At 37.0% G+C, this 8,552-nt stretch overlaps 1 long non-coding RNA gene across 1 annotated transcript; it reads right to left on the bottom strand.

Annotated features, from left to right (window-relative positions):
- Positions 1–211: 211 nt before the first annotated feature.
- LOC139730881 (uncharacterized) lies at positions 212–1,878 on the bottom strand. The gene is made up of 3 exons (XR_011710947.1): positions 1,840–1,878; positions 1,278–1,421; positions 212–330 (listed from the first exon to the last, which is right to left on the bottom strand). It is a non-coding gene; the product is annotated as an uncharacterized lncRNA (long non-coding RNA).
- Positions 1,879–8,552: the final 6,674 nt, after the last annotated feature.

Here is an 8,552-nt window from a genome sequence, read left to right on the forward strand (position 1 = left end):
CAAAATTGGAAGTACACTGTAGATCTATATCAAATCATATTGTAAATGCTCTTTGCCAAGTACAGTGTAGTGTTGTGCACATTTTGATATCATCACTAAGGGAAAAAAAAGAAGAAAAAAATTAGAAAAGAAGCATTTAATCTGGATTAGTAGAAATTTCTAATATATACACATGTCTTTTATATATTCAACTTCTATAATAGTCCTGAAAGCACATTGTGATTATATTTGAGAAGTTTAGATGGAAGCATTCCACATGTAAGTTCAGGTTCTGATGACATCCTTCATACGGAATCTGGATGCGGACCGGATAGCCTGGCAGGGTTGTTTCTGGAGAGAGACAGAGAGAGAGAGAGAGAGAAAGAATGGTGTATCTGTCTTTACTTGATGAGGAAAGTGACATGGGCATTTTAATCTCTGGTGAAGACACAGTGACATATACGCTAATAAAGACATACGGTTACTTGATTTCCTCTATATGTAGTGTTTCCTTGAAACTGTAAAGTATATTATTTTATACAGTAGATCCTAATTGTAGCAATTTAACCATGAGTACACGATGAAATATAAAATGTAGGAAACTTTCATGATCCACATATCCAATTCTTTCCATTAAGCTTTTTATTCCATTCAGAAGAATTTCAAGGTAGTGCTTGCCTGATACTGCAACTGGATACATTCAACACTTTCGTGCATATAATGTCCCCGTGACCTTTCACATCAATACCCTCATAACTGATCAAAGTCAAATTGCTTAGAGGTTATGGTAACTTTGCCATCCGAAGGTAAATATAATGTCATGGTAGCAATGCTCTACAGTCAATAAAAATCAGGGTTTCCCTGTAATTTACAATCAGCAGCAAAATCACAACAATAACTAAAATGCTACTTTTATTGGTAGTACAAGGCTCAGCAGGTAATCATCTCTTCTGTATAAAACCAAAGTTGAAGATGATCTGCTGAGTAAATGTTAAGTTATTGCAAGATGAGAATAGGACAGATGTGCGTGTGAATGGATGACTGCAACAACATAAAAACTCCTGCAACCATCTTTGACAGAGGCTAAAAAAAAAAATAACCAGCTTTAATTCATGTATATCTTCGTTGTTGGAGTGATTGATTACATGCATATGCAGTACTGCATTCATTTAGCAAAACATGCGTTAATTTTCTGCCCAATGAACGATCGACAGTCAAAAATTTGGTCAAGATGTCAAAGGCTTGACAAAATATTCCAACATATTTGGGGTTTACATTTTACATGTATTATTGCTTACCTCCCATATTTCCTTTCGAAATAGAGTACAGGATGCACAGATTAGAAGTTGGTAGTCAGGACATCTGTCTCTTTCTTTTTTTCTCTCTCTTGTCCGTAGTTGGCTGTGGTTTGCAGGGTCCATTTTGTCCACTTTGTGCTAATTCTGGTCGAAAATACAATTAACAAAAACTTAAATAAGTTATCATTTTTATGAGTGAAACAGGATAATCATACTGCAACAAAAAACAAACAAATTCATCATGTATTAGAATTAATCATCACGATCTCATGAATCCCTTAGTATGAGATTTTGGATTTTCAGGTCACTGTCAACATTAATTTGTCTTACATGTAATACATTAATCATGTCATTGTTATTACCATCTTTGATGCTCTAAAGCCATATCTTACTGAAAATGAATTATGTAGGATGGAAGTCATCTTGACACCTGTAATTCCTGTACACAAATATTTGATTGTATCATGCTCTCATTTGTATGTGGATTAGGATATGATTTCCTTGCATAAATCGGTTTGTATTCATGAGATGATATTCCTTATTTCAAATCGTTGACACTTACTTGTGAGCTGGAAAGGGCATTCACATCGCAGTCAAGACATTTTTTTTATCTCCCCCTCACTCTAGTGGATGTGATCTCAAACTCAGCATGTCCATTTGTTGCTGACACCTTGATAAAAATAAAGAACAATACATCACAGCATATCACCCTTACGTCATACTTAACGCAACATAATAACAATGGAAAGTTAATTGATTTGTGACTACAGACGTATTGTCATCTGTGCACACATTAAACACTTGTGCCAATTGACATGGTTGAGAAATATTTCATTACATATGATATCTTACTTGATTACATTTATGTTTGATTTTTATATGATCTCATCTTCAGTAGATAGAATACCATTCTTTCATATGATCCTCTACAATAGAACATGCAATGAATTTACAAGAAAACAAGAATACACATTTGATCATAGATTTGCTCCCCTTCTTATATAAATGGAGATACACGTGTATAAGATTATTCTTCTCTTTTTGTTTGCAAAGTACTTGTACAATGCATTGTAAAGCAACTGTCAAAGTGAAAATATGCTTGTTACAATTTATTCAAATGGAATAGGAATATTTGATACTCAATGTATTTAGATTTGGCATTATTTTCAACTGGGCACTGAAGTGATACATTTGATAATCAAACACTTAGTAAGTTGGTATTTAAAAGATATTTCAAATTAAACCGCTATTTAAGACATTTACCGTTTCTTACCTTCTGGTTGTTCTGCACTTTGTTGCAGGTAGAAAGAGCTCAGTCTTTACAATTAGATTTTGGCAAGTCAGGATAGGCCTATGTCTCTCTCTTTGGTGAAGTTTGAAGACAAGACTCAGTCTGTCCACTTGTTGGTACATCTAGCTGAAAACAGAAATCAACATGACTCAAATAATTTTTTTCATCTTTAAAGCAGAACATTATAAGCTAACAGTGAACAAAAAATAAAATTGTTTTGAAAAGGCATCTTGATATTGACATAATTTTCTTTGTTCCCCATGCAAATCAATTATAACTGAAAATATATCTCTTTTATTAAGATGATATATATTTTTAGCTTTTTAAAAAGTTAAAAAAAGAAGAAGGAAGATATTTAGGTTTCAGTGAGTCGGTATAAATGATCCATTAAAAATGTAATATTTACATTTTTTTTTCAAATGAACCTTTATTCTTTGAGACATTAACATAAGAACTTGGTACTTATGAGTAAAGACTAGATCTATTTGTAAACTAGAAGAGTACATGTAAATGATTCACAGATTAGAAGAGGTTGGCAGTCAGGACTGAACACTTTCTCTCTCTTTCGGGCATATTCGAATGGCAAGATCACTTGGTTGTAGACTCGCTTTTATATAAAACACCTAGGCCTAAATCCTAGACTCTTTTTCTGAACCCACAGGTCTACAAATACCAGAAAGAGTGGAATCAACCTTAATAGACCTCTGCTCTAGAGACTAACATTAGTCTAGCTAATTCACATTAGAGCTAATGGGTAATGTTCGGATCTTCTAATGTTGGATCTAACATTAACTTTTTGACCGAAGTTAGCCTACATATATAGTATAATCATTATGCATAGATTTTAGAACCTCTAGATGTCTAAGCTTAGGTCTAGCTAGGCCTAGTAAGCTGGGTCTTTACAGCAAAACTGCCTAGATATGAGTAGTAGGTTACTAGAAACCTCTAACGTTAGGTAGAATCAGTGGCCCAGATCTTGACTAAGGTTGGACCTAGATCCTAATTCCAGACACCAGCTATTTATGCTTCAGACCCCGGCCCTAGATTTTATATTGTAGGTCTAGTATATTAGACTCTAAACGTTGGTAGATCTACATCTACACCTTCTGTATAGACTACAGCCCCTTGCCCTGGACCTGGCTCTAGCCCTACAAATACATCTGACCAGCGCAGTAAAACGTTAGTAGTAGTGGGCCTGTACTGTCCACGTTATACAACTGCTAATGTGCTAACGTTAGGTGTTAAGTTCATTGTGATTATACTATCATAGGGCCTAGCCCGATTGAATTGTTTTGGCATAATAACAGGCGTAGCCGTACATTCTAACACTAACACTAACGTTAGACTGTTAGAGTGACACTACCCCCTACTACTACTAGCTAGAATGTCTAACACTTACGTAAGTACAGTTGTATTAACAGTTAGAGAGAGTGTAACCGTTAGATAGATTAGACCTAACAGTAGACGAGGATTCAGTCCAACTGCATGTGATGAGGCCATAGATTACAAACCTAGATCGAACGAACAAGACACCTAAATCTAGACGTAGACCTAATGTTTGTTAGGCCTCTTTTCGCACCGTGTCAAGATGTGCTTTACGGAATAATCGGTGTTCCACTAGCAAGCACCGCCGGCACGGTCGGGTGGCGGCCCGGGGGTTGGTAGGCATGCCCGCGCCCACAGGATCGGTGCGAAATACATTAATGAAAGACATCGGCATAACGTAGTACTTGCGCTTGAACCTTGATATTAACCAAGTCTCAGATCAAAGTTGTATATCTAACTGTTAGATCAAAACAGATTTTTAAGTTCCGTTATGCAGTGCAATAAAGAACTATGTATTTATTTACTAAGTTACTTACATTCGAAGGAAATAGTCCCTTTTCCAGTCACCACGTTTCCAACTCAACGACCGAAACATGCAGCTCTCGCGCGAGAGATTTTACCTGTAGCTAGCTCGTAGGGGTAGACGTACGCACACGTATTAAGTATTTGCGCGCACACAAGCTGCGCGGGGCTACTGGAAAATGCTCGAAAATGCATTTTCTGAGTTCCTGCAAGTTCAGAGTTTTGATTAAAAGTAAAGATTTCTTCAAGAAAACTAGAAATAATATTGACACATTCAATTAAAGAAGCACTTGTAGTTTTATAAAACATTAAATTACTTTTGGAAGATCATCTAATTAGCTTGGAAAAGCAAACTTTGCAGAACGTTAATTAATCTGTGAATATTATTTCGAGAAAACAACACCCAAACATTTGAGAGCCCCATATATGGCTGTACAAAATGACTTTTTAAATTGCTAAGGAAACACATTTAAATCGTAATTTCATTAAAAGGGACAATTGAAACTCATGATCTTTCAAATATCAATTGAATGCAAGCAAAAAATAAAAATCGTTATTTTTGACATGCTTCTGAATTTTGTGCTAAAAATGACATTTTTCGGCAAAAACGCGCGTGACATCCGGCCGTACGCTATTCCTTAGTATTTTTGCAAGACTTTCAGCATGAGAACGGAGCATTAACAAAAAATGCCGTCGAATCCTTATCTAGAGCCTTTTTTGAGGTTTGGCTGGTCTACTATCATGGTCTATCGTATCAAACGCTTTCGAGAAGTCGAGAAAAACACCTATAGTATGGGAAGCGTCGTCTAAAGCATGTGCTATTTTATAATGAAAGCTAACAAAGCGTATTATGCTTCTCATGAAAGCGTATTATGCTTCTCAAAGCGTATTATGCTTCTCATTATGCTTCTCATGAAAGCCAAACTCGGAATTTGTGAAGATTTTGTGCTGCTTTAAAAAAACTATCGTGGCGGCCATTATACCAATTTGGCTGAATCGACAAAATAGCCCTACTAAACCTAACCTTCGCCCTCAAGCATATACAAGAGTTGCATCCACCAGATTCGGGTTGCCCCTCGGATTCACCCTCGAAATAGGGTAAGACTGTCAATTATTCACCATTAGAAGTAACTCTATGATGAAGGAAATACTTATGGTGGTGTTTACATTTTTCCATTTTGGCAAATATTTTGAATATCTCAAAACCCTGCAAAATGCAAGTGTTGCATCAGACAGATTATGCTCGAGCTCCCAAAGAAAAAGGTTAAAACCATCAAACTATAGTGTTTTCATTTTTTTTTTACCATTCAAAATGAGATACATTTGAATATCCGTTCGATGGCTATTTGACAGTGATCTTGCATATTCTCAAAGCCTCAAGGATTCAAATTTGCATCATGCAAGTTTGGATTCAGCACCCTCGAGATGGGGTAGAACCAATAATTGTTTTCAATTTTTTACCATTTACAGCGGCGGATCCGAGCACGGGCCCTTTTATCTTTTTTTTTTGTTGCTGTTAAAACAAAAGGATTAAAAGGGGAGCGAGCTCCTTTAATTTTGTACAAAGCCCCCCCCCCCCCCCCCTTATGGAATTCCTGGACTGGTTTATAAGGAAATACATGGAAATTAATCTTTTGGATGTCTCAGGACCTTCATGCAAGAGTTGCATCATTCGGATCAGATTCAGCATCCTCGAAATGGGGTGAAATCACCAATTGTTTTCAATTTTCACGATTTAGTTGGAAATACATAGAAATTTCCGGTTTTGGTGGTCATTTTGGCAGCCATCTTGAATATCTCAAAACCCCGAAGGATGTAAGAGTTGCATCACCCAGACTCGGATTCATCACCCCCGAAATATGGTTACAAAAAAACAGAAACCATCGGGCAGACGGCAAAATAAGGTTAACTTTTTTTTTTACCGTTGAACTCGTAAGATTTTACTCTTTTTATCAGACTAACTTATATTTGGACTCGATTTCCCCTTTAAAGTTAGGACAATTTAGGTTAGGACATTCTATCTTCCATTCTATGTTTCTAGAAAAATCAGCTACGGTATTTCACGAACATCCAACCCGACATTCCAATGAATATTATTTACCTCTTCTTCGAACGATTTTATAATTAAGAACACATTTCCTTATACTGGCCAGAATCATTGGAAATCCTTGAATCTTGATATTTAAAATGCCCCTTAGTCGTTCGAAAGGAGACTGGATTTTTCTCTATCACAATCTTATTATTCTACAGAATTGAATTAGCCAGCTGTTATATTGTGTAATAATCTGTCAGAGAACCTGCTTTAGGACCTATAGGTTGTTACGCATATTTTGTTCCTATATTGTACTAATACACTCATATAAGATTAGTATACTTTCGCGCTTGCATCACGATATACTATTGTACTACAGACGAGATCGCCGTCTCTGTTGAACGTTCTTCTCTTACTATTTTGTAAGTATGTCTCATCTTGCCTTGTTCCGTAGTTAAGTCTCCTTAAGTAGTGTTACTAAAGATCCTACACACTCCATGTAGTGTATAGGATCTTTGGTGTTACTCCTAATCAGTCCCGTTATATGTTTACTAGTGTGTACTTATAGTGTCTGTTTTTCTTGCTCTGTCATTTCAGTGGGCTTCAAGACATTTTCCTGTGCTTTAATGTTCTTGTCCTGAGGAGCCAACATCCTACAAGCTTTGTCTGATAATGGGTCCCTCATTTCTCGAATTTTGCGCATTGTTTCGTACAGGCCTACTTCCCTTTGATCACTTGAGTTTTCATGACAATAATTATCGTAATGTTCCACAATCGTTGTACACTCTTCTCATTTTACCAAGAAATGTAGTGATGTCTATACGTTTTTGTCGAAAAACGAAATAAAAATTGAACTGGAATTGAATTGAACAAACCAGTAGCTGGAATTCGCTACTTCCAAGACCTTCCGAAACTACCAAATCTACAGCTGCACAACAACCAGAAAATACTCAATGTCGAAGACAACAACAAAAACATCCACAATGTCGAAAACAACAACAACAACAGCAACAACAACAACAGCAACAGTGTTCCTATGATCATCATCAACAACTTAATGTTCAATAGCAAACAGCAGCAACAACAACAACAACGCGAGACGGCAAAAAAGAACAACAAAAGTACTGACCGTTATATGGAGGTCCACGCAAACTTTGGTGGCTTCATCATTAAAGTACACGTAGTCTTCACAAGGCACCGTGTAATCGGCCGACGCTGTTCCCAGGTTTAACTCGACGTGTTCCCCTGTGACGACTTTGGCGAACGCCAAAAGAGACACCAGGACGATACGGATGTCGACTTCGCGTCCGAACATGATACTCTTTGTTCTGGAGGAGGTGATTTGAATACAATCTTGGTAAAACCTAGGGGTGGCAAAATAATAGGCACACCTAATATTCTCCATTAGAGGGATCAACAAATTATTCACCTATTAGGGGATATCGTGATTAATATCGCAGAAGCAGTTGACATATACATTATCATTACCTATACGAGGGAGTTTTGCCAGGCAATTCCGGTTGTTATTTTGCAGGGTTAAAGGTCAGGAGTTGTTATTTTGCAGGGTTAAAGGTCAGCAGTCAATATGCTTTTCGCCACGTCGCTGCGTAACAGCACTACCTCCATGGTAACAGTAACAGTCAGTGCAATCTTCCGGTTTGGGGAGGTGGGAAGAGAAAGAGTGGAATCTCTCTCCCCACCTCTCTGCTTTAAACGTAAACGTTCCGACCGACCACGAAAAGAAAACATTCCAGGACGTCCAGGGTGTCAGTTACACGCACCGCAGAAGAACGCTGATAAATCAACTCATACAAGGTCGACCACTTACAGCAGCACTAGGCAATGACTAACCTAGTCCATTTGTGATCAGTGATTGCACAGTAACCATTAGTTTTACAACTCTCAAACTTTAAACAGAGAAGTAAAAATAAAGTGTAAGAACGTTCAGAAGTTTGAAGTTTGCCTGTTAGAACTACATGTATCTTTGAAGTTGTAGTTGAATGATACATTGATGAACAATTTTGCAATTATTCAACATGTTGATGGTGTACAGGTAGTCAAATGTGGCTTGATCTGTAGCATATATAGTGTATAGCCGTATTTA

This window comes from Diadema antillarum, unplaced genomic scaffold (genome assembly GCF_040938485.1).
Source record: "Diadema antillarum isolate AM-2024a unplaced genomic scaffold, OU_Dant_1.0 seq00000341_RagTag, whole genome shotgun sequence".
Taxonomy (NCBI): Eukaryota; Metazoa; Echinodermata; class Echinoidea; order Diadematoida; family Diadematidae; genus Diadema; species Diadema antillarum.